The sequence below is a fragment of the Narcine bancroftii genome, chromosome 11 (genome assembly GCF_036971445.1).
Source record: "Narcine bancroftii isolate sNarBan1 chromosome 11, sNarBan1.hap1, whole genome shotgun sequence".
Lineage (NCBI taxonomy): Eukaryota > Metazoa > Chordata > Chondrichthyes > Torpediniformes > Narcinidae > Narcine > Narcine bancroftii.
In genome coordinates this window covers 96,957,379-96,975,583 of record NC_091479.1, presented here as the reverse complement: position 1 = coordinate 96,975,583, position 18,205 = coordinate 96,957,379, and positions in this window count along the sequence as shown.

Below are 18,205 nucleotides of genomic sequence, written 5' to 3'. Positions count from 1 at the left end.
CAATGAATCTATATCAATCACAAGAGCGCTTCTACTTGTTCTACCACTGTTCTATCATTTGGCCAATAAAATGATGCCAGATGCTCTGGTCAATGTCATGGTGCTTTTTATGGGAACTCATTATGAGCAAAATGTGTCCTGCACGTCCTACATTGTAATAGGGAGCACAGTTCAGAATGTCCTGAATTAGTTGTAAAGAACAGTGTAATAAAACTATGGAAAGTATGCTGACTGTAAAAACACAGAAATGCTGGAGGAGCTCAGCAGGACTCGCAGTATCCATCGGAGGTAAAGTTATTAATATTTCAATTCCCACCCCATGTCTGTCCATGTCTCATGCACTGCCAGACGGAGTCAACCCACAAATTGGAGAAACAACACCTCATATTTCTTTTGGGCATCCTCCAACCAGATGGCATTAACATTGACTTCTCTGGTGTCCATTAGCACCCTCCCCCCATTTCTCCCCTTCCCCTGTCCCTATTTCTTTCCTCTATCCCTATCTCCTTTCCTCCAGCTCTGCATTCACAGAGCCACCCACCCCCTCCCCCGATCTATTCTTTCAGGCACCTGCTTGTTTTCTGCTCATACATTGAAAAATGGCTCAGCCCTGAAACACTGGTTATATATCCTTTCCTCCTATGGATGCTGTGAGACCTGCTGAGTTCTTCCAGCATTTTAGTGTTTTTTTACTACACTCACAGTGTCTGCAAACTTTTCTGGTTTCTGGTTGTCTGGTTGCATGATAGCCTGGTTTGGGAACTTGGGTTGAAGACTGCAGTCAGTGACGGACCTAGCCAAGTCCATCACAGGCACTGATCTCCCATCCCTGAAGAAATCCAGGTGAGTCTTTCTCAAGAAGGCAGCCAATACCTGAATCGTGCTCTCTTCTCCCTGCTACCTTCAGGCTAGGTTCAAGAAGAGATTTTTTTTTCCCCCACTGCCTTTGGGCTCATGAGCGTTCCTGTACAACCCCGATCTGCAAGACCTGCTAAGTTCGTAGCATTTCTGTTTTCACTACAATCACAGAGCCTGCAGACTTTTATGTTTCACCGTACTATTGAATCACCACATTTCTTTTGCAACTGTGCATATTTATCTATACTTTTATATATATTATTTTCTTTTTCTCTCATGGCACTTTGTGTTAATTTAATACATGTGTATCATTTGTTAATGTGCAGACTTCATTGCATCTGTTCATTGTACTGCATAGGGTAAAAAATAACTCACCTCATCATCAATATTAAGATGGTGCTTTATTACTAATCACAAATTTTGAATTAGATATGAATTATGTTAAACACAATGGAACTAACTAACGCATTTTGAAGCTTCCTGATACACTTGGCTGTGCATTCCCCTCAGTGAGAGTATACTTTGTTTTGTATGCATTACTACGTTCTTCTGTATATTAAGAGAAAAATATAATGAGATTCTTTTTCAATTTATAGTTAGTGCACAGAGCATTCATCTAAGCATTATTTCACCCTGCCATCCTGCTAATGAATATATTTTGAATGTTAGAAATCACATCTCCATCCCTTCCATCCATTAACAACAGCCCAGGGGTAATGCAGTCGGACCGTTTGTGATGTACCATGCACCTTGATGGTGACTGCAGGGCCCACAGTGTCCCTTGACTATTTTGCATCTTGAAGGGCAGTGCTGACAGAAAAGCTGGTCAGAGATCAGGAAACCTCATTTCTGAAGTCAGTGAGGGCAAAGTCTTTTGACTTACAAGGATTACTGATGAGTTCTGATTGCTGTCACGCTGTGGGCTTGAATGTGTCAGGCAGTTCTGCGGGATTCAGGGGTACTGCGATGCACAGGCGTGCCAGAAATTCATCACCTTTCATTAGATTTTTCTTTCATCCCTTGTTATTCGAGTGATCAGAACACTACTAGCATTAAAATATGAAACAAGAATGAAACCATTTACTCTATGGACAAGCTTTATTAAAGATACTATCGAATTTTAAAAGCTGTCTGATGACTGGCCATTGAATTCTCCAAAAAAGCCAACAAATATGCACATAAAGCTTCTGTTCTTAATCAGGTAGGTAATAGGAAGAATACATTGGCATTAAAGAGGTAAATTCCTTGCACTCAATATTAGCAAAACCAAGGAACTGGTTGTGGACTTCAGGAGGAAATCAGGAGGAGATAAACCAGACTACACTGAGGGTCAGCAGAGGAGAGGGTCAAGGACTTCAAATTCCTGGATCCAAACATCTCTGAGGATCATGTCAATGCAATCACGAAGAAGGCTTGCAGTGGCTATTCTTCATGAAGAATTTGAGAAGATTTAGTATGTCACCGAGTCTCTAAAATTTCTACAGGTGTTCTGTAGAGAGCATTCTGTCTGGTTGTATCTTCATCTGGTATTGAGGTGCCTATCCATAGGACAGGCACTCCATTTGTTAACTTCAAGTTGTTAACTCAGCCTGCGACATTGAAGACATCTACAAGAGCTGGGGTCTTAAGAAAACCGCCTCTATCCTCAAGGGCCCCCACCACCCAGGCCAAGCCCTTTTCACACTACTTCCATCAGGAAAAAGGTACAGGAGCCTGAAGACGAGCAACGTGCAGCACAGGACAGCTTCTTCCCCGCTGCCATCAGATTTATGAATGGACAATGAACCTCAGACACCACCTCCCATTTTCTTATTTAACACTATTTATTTATTTTTGGAATGTAATTTATAGCAATATTTGTACTGTGATGCTGTCATAAAACAAAATATTTTGTGACATGTTCATGTTAATACATTCTGATTCTGATACAGTAGTTGACCTCGTCAGCAACTGTGAAGAGTTGGCTTACAGAGAGAAATTTGGAAGGCTCATAAAATGGTGCAAGAACAACCATCTGTCTCAACATTGACAAGACTAAAGGAGATGCTTATGGAATTCAGGGGGAAATAAGTCAAATATTCTCCCCTACTTATCAATGGTTCCATTGGGAAGAGAGGGGGAGTCCAAGATCCTTAATGTGCACATAAAAGATGGCCTACGACAACTACTCTTAGTCAGGAAGATGCAGCAACACCTACACTTCCTCATGAAGTTGGGGAGGGCAAGGCTACTGACCTCCATCTCGGCAACATTTTACAGAAGCACAATTGGGAGTGTCCTGTCTTGCTAACCCTAACCCTAATGTGCGTGGGATAGTAGTTGCAAAGCATTGGACCAGAGGTCAATGCAGAGGATAATCAAAATGGCCGAGAGAAACTCTGGGGTCTCCCTTTCATCTACTGATGGCATTTACTGGGAGCTTTGCTTAAATAGGGCTCAAAAACATTATAGAGGAACCTTTTTAGGGAAAGGATAAGTGAGTCAGCGCAACATCGAGGGCCGAAGTGCCTGTACTGTGCTGTAACATTCCATGTTCTATGTTCTATATTCTTTCCATCCAACACACACCAATCTGCCACTAAGAAGGAGATACCAGAGCATCAAAATTAGGACTGCCATGCTGGGAAATAGCTTCTTCCAGCAGGTTATGAGATTGAATAGTGACCTGTCACTGTGAATTGTCCCAAAATATTTACATTTATTTATGGTATTTTATATTATATGTTTAAGTATATACCATATTTTGTGCTGTGTATTTTGTGTGTGCACTGTTATGCAGAGAAACACTTTCATCTGGTTTATGTACAGTCAGATGTGAAACTTGAACTTAATTGCAAGTGGTTCCACACTTGAGGAGCCAACAAGGAAAACTTGTGTGACTCCATTTGTTATTATTCCATGTTTTTAATGTTTAATAACCTAAAATCTATCATAGTAGAATTAATAAAGTTACATGGGTAAGTCTTGCTGGCTGGAATTGATGGATCCTCCATCTTTCAGTCAAATCATCTTCGACAGAAGTATCGGATTTCTACTTGCTTGCAATAAACGCAGAATTCAGAGGGCCCACTGATATATTCTGTTGCTCTGCTTATCGGCAGGACTCCACCTGGCATGTGATCGGGGTCCAGTAACCTTGCCCTCCAGCCCTTGATCTTATGCCGACCTATATATTCCTACCAAAAAAAAGAAACTCTTCCTATTTCGCAACCCTCTATTTCTCTTTCATACGTTTTCCTGTTTAAGAGTCTCTTAAAAGCCCCTAATGCTTCAGCCTCCACCACCACCCATGGCAATGCATGCCAGGCACCTGCAATCTCTGAATAAAAAAAACTTACCTCTGATGTCTCCCCTAAACTTTCCTCCCTTCACTTGTACAGATGTCCTTTAGTGTTTGCTACTCCCGCCCTGTCTACCTTATCTAGTCTTCTCAGAATCTTGTGGAACTTGATGGCTATTAGATTTTAAAAATACTGTTCTTGAGCCTAGAAATGTTGGTCTTCAGGCTTCATACCTTTTTCCTGAAGATAACAGTGAGAAGAAGTTGTCACCAGTGTGATGGGGGTCCGTCATGATGTCGGTTGTCTTCTGGAGGCAGCGCCTCACGTGGATGTCTGCAATGTATGGGAGGTTGCAGCCTGTGATGGACTTGGCTATGTTTAATATGGATCCAAAAGATGCATTCACTTCCAAGCTCAATATATATGAAATGCTTTTTCCTGTTGTTCTTTACAAGCATTTCTTCATTTGTTAAATCTCAATCAGAGACTGCCATGTTGAGGCTTTATTGCCAAACTGGATTGTGCCCATTAATACTGACATCCCTGTTTTGTCCATCCATAAACCTGCAATTGTCCTTGAGGGTTCCATTGAGAAATGCAGTTCTTCACTCTTGTAGTGAACCGACCCAGTAGCTTCAGCCAATTGATCTGAACTTGCAATTTTGGGAACATTTTTGCAGGCTCCTTTTCAAAAGAGCAATGCAAACCAAAATCAGACTGATCTCCATGCCCTAATTTACCTCCATCACATTGTCTATTTGCAGCAATGAGTAGCTAAAATGCTGGTTCATCTGATGCTGGTGTTTTATCCCATGCATTTTTCTCTAGAACCAAATGAACTTCCCTTATCAGGAATGCTTAGAAATATTGTTAATTACCTCCATGTATTAATGTATACTGATCTTTAAAAATGATGGTCTGGTAGCCCAAGAACAGAGTTTATCTGCTAACAGGTCAGGTAACATCTGTGGAAATGAAGACAGTTATATAGTCATTGCCAAAGAGTCCTACAGCATGGAAACAGGCCCTTCAGCCCCAATCATCCATGTTGACCAAGATGTCTACCCAAACTAGTTCTATTTGCCTGTGCTTGTCCCAAATCCCTTGAAATCATTCCTCTTCTCATACCTGTTCAAGTTTCATCCTGAAGACTTCATCCTAGCTCAGAAAAAGATAAAGCAAGTTGAGTGCGCAGTCTGTAAGGAGTTTGTACGTTTTATCCATGACTGCTTGGGTTTCCTCTGGGTGCTCCAGTTTCCTCCCACCCTCCAAATGTTCCAGGGTTGTAGATCAATTGGTCAGCATGGGCTCATGGGCTGAAAGGGCCTGTCACCATGCTGATTGTCTAAATTTTAAATTTAAAGTTAAGTTTTAATTTACATAGAGGCACTCACACAAGTAATTAAAGCCAAAGCCAGAATCTAATATATTCAAATGCTCTCAGATCTCCAGTGTTATAATGGTGTTCATTATGCCACAATTGCGGTAATGTAAACTACAAATTCCTAGATATTTTTTGGTCCTTTCTCAAGGATTCTCATTATTACTTTCCACATTGTCATTTACAATCTATGGTTTCATCATATCTCCCTAGAAAAGACTTTCGCGGTAGTGGAAAGAATTTGTCAATATGTTCACAGACTCAAGAATAAGGCATGTGCAGCTCTATGATTTATTCTTAATGATATCATAGCAGATTGAAACTAAATGAATTGCTGGAAAACTCATTGATAGGCTGATTGAATTAAAAAATAGACATTCTAAAAGTATGCTGTCCTTCATCAGAAAAAAAAGTGAATTAAAATGAATCCTTAAGCTGTGAATAAAATATTAAATTAATTTTGCTGTAAAATACAGATGGAAGTATTGTTAATCTGATCTTGTTTGGAATTCCCATTTATTTTAGTCAAAAGTAGAATTTTCTACATCTAGACTCATCCATTATAAAGAAAGGTTGGATAACGAAACAAAATATCAAGAGTGTGGCAAGAAAGCACAGGGTAGTTTGTTGTGGTTTACTACCAATAACAACTTCAGTATTTGCCCACTTTGGGCAGATGCGTTGATGTCATGTCATGCAAAGACAAGTACAGAAATCGTGAAACATAAAAGGGACATCGATGATTTTTTTTCATTCAGTTCTTTGTTCAGTATCTTCAAATATAGCTTTACCAATTTTCCAAATATACCAGAAAAAAAGATAGCCATCTCTTGCCCAACTGTTATCCAGAATTCAAGCAACTGGCAAAAAAACTCATAAAATAAATGGAAGTTTAAAATTGGAGTCCCCTAGTACTTAAATCTCCAATCACGCAGTCTCAAGCAACTAGGAAATTCACTTATCGGACATCTACTAATCCCTATAGGTGCCAGATACCAGGGATTTTGCTTTTCTCAATAAAGAAAGTTGTGGTGCAAAGCTTTAACTATTGCCAGCCAATCTATGCTTATACTTGGAAAATATTTGATTTTCCACGTTTCCATTTCAGATGACAGTCCAAGTTAGTGTATTTCTCTCTATACAGATACTAACTGTCCTATTGAGTATCTTCCTCATTTTCTATTTTTGTTTTGGACTTCTGCATCTGTTAATTCTATACTTTTTACATTTTACTACATTACAGTTACTATGTTGTTCACTTACAGTGGGTGCATGTTTGACAAGAGCCATTTATTGTGTGTTGTTAATATTCGAACCAAGTTGGAGTTTTGAATTTTACAACAGAGGGGGAGATTAATAAATATCATCATCCATATTCAATGTAGGCAGTAGCTCTAACTCGAGATGGCAGAGGTCGACAGCATCGAGTCCACGCTGCTGAAGATCCAGCTGCGCTGGATGGGTCACGTCTCCAGAATGGAGGACCATCGCCTTCCCAAGATCGTGTTATATGGCGAGCTCTCCACTGGCCACCGTGACAGAGGTGCACCAAAGAAAAGGTACAAGGACTGCCTAAAGAAATCTCTTGGTGCCTGCCACATTGACCACCGCCAGTGGGCTGATAACGCCTCAAACTGTGCATCTTGGCGCCTCACAGTTTAGCGGGCAGCAACCTCCTTTGAAGAAGACCGCAGAGCCCACCTCACTGACAAAAGGCAAAGGAGGAAAAACCCAACACCCAACCCCAACCAACCAATTTTCCCCTGCAACCGCTGCAATCGTGTCTGCCTGTCCCGCATCGGACTTGTCAGCCACAAACGAGCCTGCAGCTGACGTGGACTTTTTACCCCCTCCAAAAATCTTCGTCCGCAAAGCCAAGCCAAAGAAGAACATTACAGTTACTATGTTGTTCACTTACAGTGGGTGCATGTTTGACAAGAGCCATTTATTGTGTGTTGTTAATATTCGAACCAAGTTGGAGTTTTGAATTTTACAACAGAGGGGGAGATTAATAAATATCATCATCCATATTCAATGTAGGCAGTAGCTCTAACTCTTCCTAAGGAAGTTGAGGAGGGAAAGGTTACTGGACCCCATCTTGACATAATTGCGAAGGTTCTGTCTGGCTGCATCATTGTGTGGGACAGTAAGTGCAAACTATCGGTCTTGAAGGCAATACAGAGGATTGTCAAAATGGCTGATGTGATCACTGGGGTTTCCATTTCCTCTGTTGATGAAATTCACTGGTACCATGGCTTAAATAAGGCTCAAGGAATTTTTAAGGACCCTTTCCATCCATCACACAGGATCTTAGACTTACTGCTATCATGAAGGAGGTACAGGAGCTTCAAACAGGACTACCAGGCTGGGAAATAGCATCTTCCTGCAGGCTGTGAGATTGCCTGGGTCTCTTATAAATAAAACAAGTAAATTATTACAAAATATTTATATATATTTATTGTATATTAAATCTTTATGTAGATACGTGTATTGTGTGTTTATGTGCATGCACTGGGTTCTGGAGAAACATTGCTTTGACTGGTTGTATATGTACAGTCAGGAGATAATAAACTTGAACTTGATTAGATCTCCAGGCATCTTCTTCTCCTGTGTTAACCTCATTTTATTCTCTCCAATTTTTGCAATTTCATCTTGGAATCTCATGAGAACAGTTTGATATTTTACATATTTCAAATTTCAACAGCTTCAATAATGTGCTTTTGTTCACAACACCATGTAACCTAACCGAATAACATTCCAGATGAACCAATTTGAAGAAATTCACAGATTGACAGCCACTCAAGTCAGATTTGGAGCTTAGCTTGTTCAGGGGTTTGACATGAATAGACAGGTTTAATTTCTATTCCCTCTGTTCACTGGCCAGTCAGTTTGTGCATATTTGTTTTGCAGTGTCCATATTCTGGTTTCTATTCCTGTCTCCGGATGAGTTAATATTTCACAATAGCTGTCTTATAGGAAACTTGATGTGAGTTTTTGCAGTTAATTAAATGATAATCATTTTAAACCCTTTAGATACACATCTTCCTTTGACAGGAGCCAAGACGTTATTTTTTTTATTGATATTCTCCATAAGACCATAAGACATATGTAGAGCTCGTCAAAAGAATCAAAGACTTGTTGATCAAAGCCAAGGCTTTTATTAGCAAAAGACAGGAGCTGTTCACAGGTGGTCGACCAGTCCGGAATGATCCGACCTGGCTAGGGACACAACCCTTTAAGGCCCAGATAGTAGGCGTGGCTAAGCTCTCAGCCAATCGCTGTAAGCACAGTCTAGATACTGTAACTATATACACTATATACATTGGTGATAGATCTGTACTATCACAACACAGGAGCAGAAAAAGGCCATTTACTCCATTGAGTCTACCCCGCCAATTCATCTGCCCAAATTGGCAGATCAATTTTCCCACTCAGCCCCACTGCCCGGTCTTCTCCTCGTAATCTTTAATGTCCTGGATAATCAAGAACCTGCCTTTAATACACCCAATGACCTGGCCTCCAAAACCACCTGTAGCAACAAATTCCATAGATTTACCATCCTCTTGATGAAGAAATTCCTCCACATCTTTATTCTAAGTGGACACCCTTCAATCCTGAAGTGGTTCCCTCTTGCCTAGACTCTTCCACCATGGGAAACAACCTTTCTACACCAACTCTGCCCATGCTTTTCAACATTCAAAATGTTTCACTGAGATCCCTCTTCATTCTCCTAAATTCCAATGCTTGTCTTGTTCGTAATATATGCATCGTAAAGGATTTACTTTTGTTTCGATGTAATAGTTTAGTATTACTGAATTCCTAAAACAATACCACTTATGGATACATCAGAATATGTACCTGCAACCCTCAGAATAACAGCAAGGCTGGATTTGGTACAATCGCACTTGTTGACTGTGAAGATTCAGAGCTTTTTCACTCATTTCAACACAATCGATAGATTTACCTGATGGGAATTCCATTAACTGAACCAGATGCTCAGGCAACCTCTTTGACTCCTGCTTGTCTGTCTATGAATAAATAAAACCCTTTCACGGATTGTGTTGACAATGCGTGCAAATTGAGATTTGTTTGGCACCTTGTGGAGCTTTGGCTCATTATAATGGGAGTGCAGTATTGAGATTCCAAACTGAAAGCAATGCACAGACAGTTCAAAAGTGCTTACATGTCACTCCAACACATCTTCATCATTAGAATTTGATTCATTTTATTTTAAACATTCTCTCTTTTGCATGATTCATTTACAAGGTCTCCTCCCCCCACCGCCCCTTCTCCCCAAGTCTCAATGGGATCTCCTCAGTTGCAATGATTCAGTTCAGAGGTTTTCTATTTAAAAATACTTCTGATTTCTCTGCAGGAATTGCAGTGGTTGGCAAAAACAGAAATCCTACTTACTCTAGCAGAATATTCAGTAGGTGTTAGACACAATGGGGTACCATCATGTGTCACAGCGGATCCCAGTTGGTTATTATTTCTATTGAAGTCAATGAAAATAAGAATGGAAGGAGATACCTGTTGCCTAAAAGTCAACAGCCATCCCACAGACTCCAGGCTTGCCATTCTCAACCATTTGTTCAGCTATGACCCCCTTAGGACTCTGCTCCCTTCCTATGAAACTATTGTATAATTAGTTTCTTCTGCATTGCTCTCCTACCGACTACATTAAAAAAACAATTATTTCAGTCCCTGGCCTCTTCCCCTCCCTCCCCTTAAATGTGCTGGGGAGTGGGGCATATGGCCCCTGTTGAGATTGACTTCTCTAGACGACTAGGTAAAGCTGAGTTATAGTGAAGAAATGAATCTCAGTGGGAAGGGGGGGGGAGGCAAGGAAACCAGCTGTGGATCCACGTTAAACAAGAAAGGCTACAGATGATGTGATTGCAGTTTAATGCACAAGAAAGTGCCTGGGGAAATATCTCACACAGCAAAGATATGTAACAAACGTTTTGGGCCTGGGCCCTTTGTGGTGATATGTAATTACACCACTAGGTCACCAGGGGTCACCCCGGAGACCTTGTATATCAAGCAAGGTATGAATAAAATAGTTAGGGGCAAGGAGAGGGGTAGGCAAGGAGTATAGGCAAGAGGTTATAGCTGGGAAGTCGGAAGAGAAAAAAAGCTGGGAAGCTCTCTGAATGGAGAGGGAAGGGGGCTAGGAACTGGAGGAAAGGAAATAAAGGAATGGGGAGGGAGAGAGAGAGAGAGAGAGAGAGAGAGAGAGAGAGAGACCTTACAGAAACCGGAGAAGTCGATGTAAATGCCACCTTGTTGGAGACTGTCCAGACGAATTTCCTCGAATTTGCGCTTGGATTTGTGTGGATATTGTTTTTCATTTGTTCATAACTTTGCAAGATCAAAACTCAGTGCCCTTTCCTGATGGCCCTTAAACTGATTGGCTGGCTTGGTGATCTCCAGTCAACGATGCTGTGTGAGTGAGATCACAAATACAAGTCTGGTTGGATCGGGGTTGCAGGCTTCCACTCTCATCAGATGGGAAGTTTCCAGTTCAGCATTACTGAAACCAGCTACTTTAAAAAAAAATTCTAAACACTAATCACTTGAACTTTAGATCCCAGCAACCATAATGGGATTAGAACTCATGGCTTGAATCTGGATGTTACTTCAACAACTTAATTACACTTCCTGGTGAGCAGGGTGCTGGTACGGCTGGGCTGGCAAAGATTGGACATAGTCAGACATCACACACCGCTGACAAGGAGATGTGGCGATGGAAAAGGAGCAGACAAAATAATAAGCTCCCAGGGTTGGAGAGGTTCCTTAGAGAAAAGTAAAGTCCCTGTTGTCAATTCTATCTAGTGGTCTAATGACAGCACAACATAAAATGGCTTTGCACTAAGGAAAGGTGAAATCTGGTGACAGGATAAGAGAAGATTACCTAGGGTGATTATAGAAGTGTTTATGGCCTTGCATGAAATGCATTTTCTTTTCCCCCGGAACAATGGAGCAGAATAATTTACTAAGATCCAGTTGAATTTTGTTGCGGCGTGGTTACAATAAGGCAGCAAGTAAGCCAAAATGACCACTTTAGATTGTGTCAGAGAAATTTTGTCAGATTCAATCAAATCAGAGATTAAGATTGTGGGAAGGATGGGATATTTTCTTTGTTTCAAGAGAGAGAAGTCCATTTTTCCTCCATCTAATTCAAGAATCAAGTTGAATGTTTGTATATTCCACTCCCACTTTGCTCTCGGAATGTATGCCACCACATCGAGAGGTTGAGGGCTTTGTCCCTTAGAACACAGGTGGATGAGGGAGAATATCATAAAAGTGTACAAAATCATGAGAAAAGCAGGTCAGGTGAACACACAGTGTCTTCTGCTCAGGGTAGGGGAATCAGTAACCAGAGAACCTGGGGTTAAGGTAAAGGGGGGAGAGAATCCAAAGGAACCTGAGGGGTAACTTTGAGTGTATGGAACAGGCTGCTGGAGGAGATAGTTGAGGCAGGTACTTTTGCAGCATTTAAGAGACATTTGGATGGATACATGGATAGGATAGATTTAGAGGGATATGGGCCAAACACAGGCTGGTGGGACTAGTGTTGCTGGGACATTTTGGTCAGTGTGAGCAAGTTGGGCCATGCTCTGACTCTATAAATTCCACAACATAGCCCTTCCTCAGGCCAGGAGACCAGCCCTCATTCACTAGTAGCACCAGCCAGCCCTAAAAAAAATAAGATGGTAGTCTCGTGAAACTGCAAGACCGAATTGCATGTGCAGTGCACATCAAAAACATCCTGTAATACACAGAATTAAGCTGTGTAACCGAGAGGTTCCTAGGACAGTCTGCGAGGTTCTTGCGTGTGACTATGGGGTCTTGCCATATTTTGCCATGAATAGTGATGGACAATTATTTAGCTAACTGAAGGAGAAGGTGTGAAGCAAGAAAGTCTGCAGATGCTGTGCTTGTAGTAAATACACAAATGTGCTGGAGAAACTCAGCAGGTCCTGCAGCATCCAGCATCCTGCAGCATCGAGCACCAACATTTCAGGCCTGTTACCTACCTTGACAAAGGGCTCAGGTCCGAAACATTGGTGCTCGATCTTTGCTTCCTCTGCAGGGACCTCCAGCAATTTTGTGTATTTACTAGAAGGAGAAAGTTCCAAGAATGCTGGTGAGACCTAGTGGGAGGGTAATAAAGATTTCCATATTCAGCCAAAACAATGAACCATCACAGCTGTCAATACCCAATATCAATCACCAGCCAATTTGGTTCACTCCACATGATATTAAGGAATGATTGAGCGTGGGCAGTATGATTAGACTCTATTACAGCGCCAGGGATCTGGCTTCAAATTCAGCCCATCTGTAAGGGGTTTGTACTTTCTCCCTGTGGCTGTGTGGGTGACCTTCAGGGGCTCCAGTTTCCTCCCATTGTTCAAAACGTACTGGGTTTGTAGGTTAATTGTTGTATTTGGGGGACACAGGCTCATGGGCCAGAAGGGCCTGTTACTGTGCTATGTCTAAAAAAGAAGTGCCATCTACAAGTCAAAAGTCAGGAGCAGGATGGTATTATCCACTGGCCTGAATGTGTGGAGCTTGATATCATACAAAGCAGCCTTACTGATTGGCACCCGATAAGCCAGTCTAAATATTTATCCACACTGTGTAGCATATACAAAGTACACTGCAGTCATTCACCCAGACTATTCCAACTCCTCCACCCAACCCCACAGCTTCAATGGCCAAGTACATGCTTGGAAACATCATCAGCTGCAAGTTCTCTTTCAGTCGCACATAATCCTGATCTGGAAATATATGGCTGATCCTTCATCGTTGACTCTTCCCCATAAGCACCATGGAAGCATCTTCTTCAGACAGACTGCTCCAGTTACGGAATGAGCCTCACCACCATCAAGGACAATGAAGATTGAGCATCAAATACTGACCTTATGAGCGATGACTGATCATAAAATTAAAAAAATTGTTCAGCTAATTGATTTTGCATCGATCTCCTTTCCAAAGTAATGGATACAATTAGACAAAGAATGTTCAACCACTGTTAATGAAAAGACAAAGTTCTGCTGGTACTTATTTGATCCAAACTTTCCAATCCTGATAGTATGGGGTAACAGTGGCAGAATATACTGTATGAGACAACAGTATCTGTTGTAATGTATGAACATTTTCCCAGCTACAACCAAGTTCGCCAACATAATGAGGCACACCCCCCTCCCATCCGAATTCTCTCACAAGAAAGAGAATGTGAAGATTACAAGTTATGACCATATTGCGGGAAGGACAAGATATGCATTCAGATTGATATAAGTTTTGGAGTAATCCAGAATTGTTCCTCCAAAGAGAAGAGCATTATGCGGAAGCAGTTGTTTAGAGGTGCCCACGTGTATATATTGCACTGCAATGTTTCCATCAGTTTAATTTGGCAAATGGTGATAAATAAGCACTCCATGCAAGAAATCTAATGGGGTTGTAGCACGAGGAAGTGTTGGAATGTTGTTTCCTGGTGGAAACAAAGCTTAGTATTCCAAACACTGAAACAAGAGGGTGCACCAGGCCAACATTTATGATTGCTGATACTCTCTTACCTTGAGAACCACAAGGAAGCATCTCCGATTGCATTGTTAGAGGTTCCTTGAATAATGGACAGATGATGAAATGTCATCAAGACCAGATAAGTTATCCTCGTGCACAGTTACCAAACGCAGCAGATGAGGATTTCTAGAAAGCCGTTTCCTCAACGCCTTCAAAACTGAGGTTGTGAAGATCGCACTTCAAAAAACATCTACCAGGGATGCCACAGCATAATTGAGTTTGTAAATGTTGGGATGTTAGTCACGTAGATTTTTGTATCATTGTATGCTTTTGGCATTTAAAACTGTGCATGTTTTCATTCACATTAAGGGAAAGAGAATCGGTTATCTCTGGGAGAGGTTGCTTTCATTCTTTGGTCCTCAATACCCTCTAGTGGTCAGATGATAAGCTAAAATGATTTCACATCGAGATGAAAACCACTGAACCATGAGGTTATTTTTACTCAATGCTTGCATATATTGAATGGAGCTGTTATTATAAAAACCTCAATTACTGGATCCTGGTTTTTACAATTTTAAGACTTCAATTTCTGGCTTTTTTTTTGTAGAAGCATTTTGAGTTGTCAAGTGCAATGCTTCATTATTCAGTGGACAATTCATAAATCTGTCATGTCAAATAGCTGCCTGTGTAGTGTCATACAATTTGAAATGGAAAATACTGACCACCCCCTCCCCCCACTCAGCTTCCATTTTACATGGGATAGAGGAACTAATATACATTACAACAGACAAATCGCGTGGCAACAAAGGCAAGGATGAAGGAACAAATTAACTGAGGCAGGAGCAATCAGACAAGGCACAAAATGGCTGTTTTATTGATGGCACAACTTACAATCTTTAGTTAAACTTGGATTTAAATAAAGCACCAAGCCTGAGAAACGGTCTGGCTCAGTTTGACACAGTTACAAGATATCTGGCTCAACCACCAATAAACTCAATTTCAGTTCACAGGCTCAGAGTAGGTATTTCACAGACTTATTCCTGATATTCCTGACTGCCAAGCATGAACATGAGACTGGGTTCCAATTATGTTTACTCAATGGAAGTCAAGGCCCTGACATTTCACATATTTGTAGACCTTGCATATTACAATTTTTGTTGCAAATCGAAATGCGAGAGAAGAGATTTGAATAGATCGCAACGATTTTTTTCTGCATGTCACAGCGAAACCTTTGCAAAGATTCAATGCCTAAAAGCTTACCTTCCATTAAAAATATAGCTGCCAAAATCACAGTAGCCCTGTAAGTTAAATCGTAACTATCGTCCGTCTGACAGACCGTGTTAATGAGCTTCTGTCTGACATCAAGCCAGTGAGAGAAGGCTGCGTAATAATGTTGTGATAGATGGATAATTAGAATGAGCTTTGTGTCTAATGTGGTGACAGAAATTCATAGATCTCTTCACCCAGTACTTTATTAATGCAGACCTGTTCACTGAAATCTTTTGGAATACTTGGCAGGGAAATGGCACTTTGACTTTTGAGTGCATTTTCATTTAATGGAAAATGCAATTAATCTCTGGTAGGCTGACAGCTTGTCTGGCCATAGAATATGGCGCAAATGTAAAATTACTGCAGATAATCAGTAAACCTTGTAATTCTGCAGACATTGTTTGTGATGTGTAATATTGTTCATTAGTTAGTAATACCCTTCAGTAAATAATATTAAAATGTGTAACCTGATGGAAAAAGTAAGTAATATTTACCTTGGACTTCTGAGAACAAATCTGATTGCAATATTATTTACAGAATGCATTTCCTAACAACATGCTTTGGACATTCAAAGTGGATGGAGATATTTCATCTTCCAAGTGACACACCTCGCCACCTTAAATCATTAATCAAGGTTTGCATAATGCTCAACTAGCTTCAAGGTTTGGTGGGGGGTGGGTAGATTTAGGAAGGCCGGCACAGTTGGCGTAATCGTTAGCGCAACGCACCAGTGATTGGGACTGGACCGGGGTTCGAATCATGCGCTGTCTGTAAGGAGTTTGTACGTTCTCCCCATGTCTGCGCAGGTTTTCTCCGGGGACTCCGGTTTCCTCCCATCATTCAAAAAATAAGGGGAATGTAGGTTAAAGGGGTGTTAATTGGGCGGCATGAACTCGTGGGCCGAAATGCGTATTACTGCGCTGTATATCTAATTTTTTTAAAAAAGGAATGACGAAGAACTGCTTCTCCCAGACAGTTGTGAATATGTGGAATTTGCTACCTTGTGAAGCAGTAGAGACTGCTCTTTAAATATATTTAAGACTCGGAGAGGTAGATTTTGGTACAATAGGGTAATTAAAGGTTATGGGGATGAGGTAGGTAAGTTGAGTTGAGTCCAAAGCCAGATCAGCTTTGATCTTATTGAATGGCAGACCAGGCTCGATGAGCCAGATTTATTTAATTTATTTAGACATACAGCACAGTTACAGGCCAATTCGGCCCATGAGTCCATGCCACCCAATTTATACACCATTAATCTACACCCTGGAGAAAACCCATGCAGACACAGTGAGAACATACAAATTCCTCACAGGCAGTGTGGGATTCGAACCAAGGTCTGGACCCGATTGCTGGTGCTATAAAGACATTGCGCTAACCGCTACATGGATGGCCAACTCCTGCTCCTATTTCTTATCTTCGTAAGTAAATATGTACTGATGAGAGTTAATTCATCCTATGTACCAGCTCTTGATCCATAGCCTAATGTGTTACATCTCCCATTCACTCCTTGGGGTCTTGACCAGTCGCCTTGGGTATAGAATGGGTTTGTTCACTGTGATTTGATTTGTAACATTAATAGACATTTGGACAGGTTCATGAATAGACAGCATTGGAGGGCTATCGACCAAACATGGGGGAATAGGACTAGCTCATGTAGGCACTTTGGCCAGTTGGGTTGAATGAACTGTTTCTGTGCCGTAATTTTATAACCCTATGAAGATAATTTAAATATCATATATGTAGGTAGTGTAATATAACCATATAACCATATAACCATTTACGGAGCGGAAACAGGCCACGTCGGCCTTTCGAGTCCACACCGGTTCACTAGAACATCTCCACTAGCTCAAACCTCCCGCTCACCGCCAATAACCCTCCAACTCCCTCACCTCCATAATATGATAAAGCCTTCCTGGAGAAAAATAACCCATTTATGGTAAAGCATTTCAAATTTTAGTCTTAATTCTTTTCCAGCCACACAGAATCCAATCAATATTTGCAACTGTCAGAAATTACTTAAAATATAATAACCCACCCCCCACAAACAAATTGTACCTTAATGTATGCAAACTGAAGAAAATATTAAGTTACATTAATTACACCATTAATATTTTAAATCAATGAAAAAAATAGTGTGAGTTGAAAGAGACCCTGTGATCTATTGATTGGAAGTCACTGCCTGATATTTTAATTGAAAATGAGAAGAAAGCAATTTGCAATTCATAACTTGACTTTCACTTCAGAAGTTAGTACAGCAATTAGTAAAATTACAAGAGCAAGTGGTCTGCACACACCTTATGGGCTCAAACAATGAAACATTTTTAAAATACAGACTTAAATTAGTGAAGAAACTTTCGATTACATGATCTCAAGCTGATAATTGGTTTAACTTCCTTGAAAGAATCCACGGTACAGGATCAAGAAAGATTAGATTTCTTTTTTGGAAAAATTGAACATTTTTCTCCGAGGTAGAGACAGAATCACCTTATTCCAACCAGTTTTATGGTCAAATAAGGTAAAGTGTAATAAAAAGAAGCATTTAATTTACCACTGGTGACACTGAGATGATTGTGACATCTTAATTTTTGTACGACAAAAATATCTACTAAATGATGATGAAAAATCCTATTTTCAATTTCCATAATGATATCTACTGTTCTGGCAGGAATTACATCTCAAGGATGTGTTGTTGACCAGAAGATTGTAATTACAAACAGGGAGATTTACTGAAGATATGACTGCCTTGATTATGTTCCCTGTTGGTTTAATTCAGCTTATTTGAGTGCTGCATTGTAATTGCCTATTGCTAATAGCACAGCTTGACTGGAGGCATAACAATGTTAGCATGGTACTCATGTCCTGTATTGAACTAAAACAGTAGCGACAA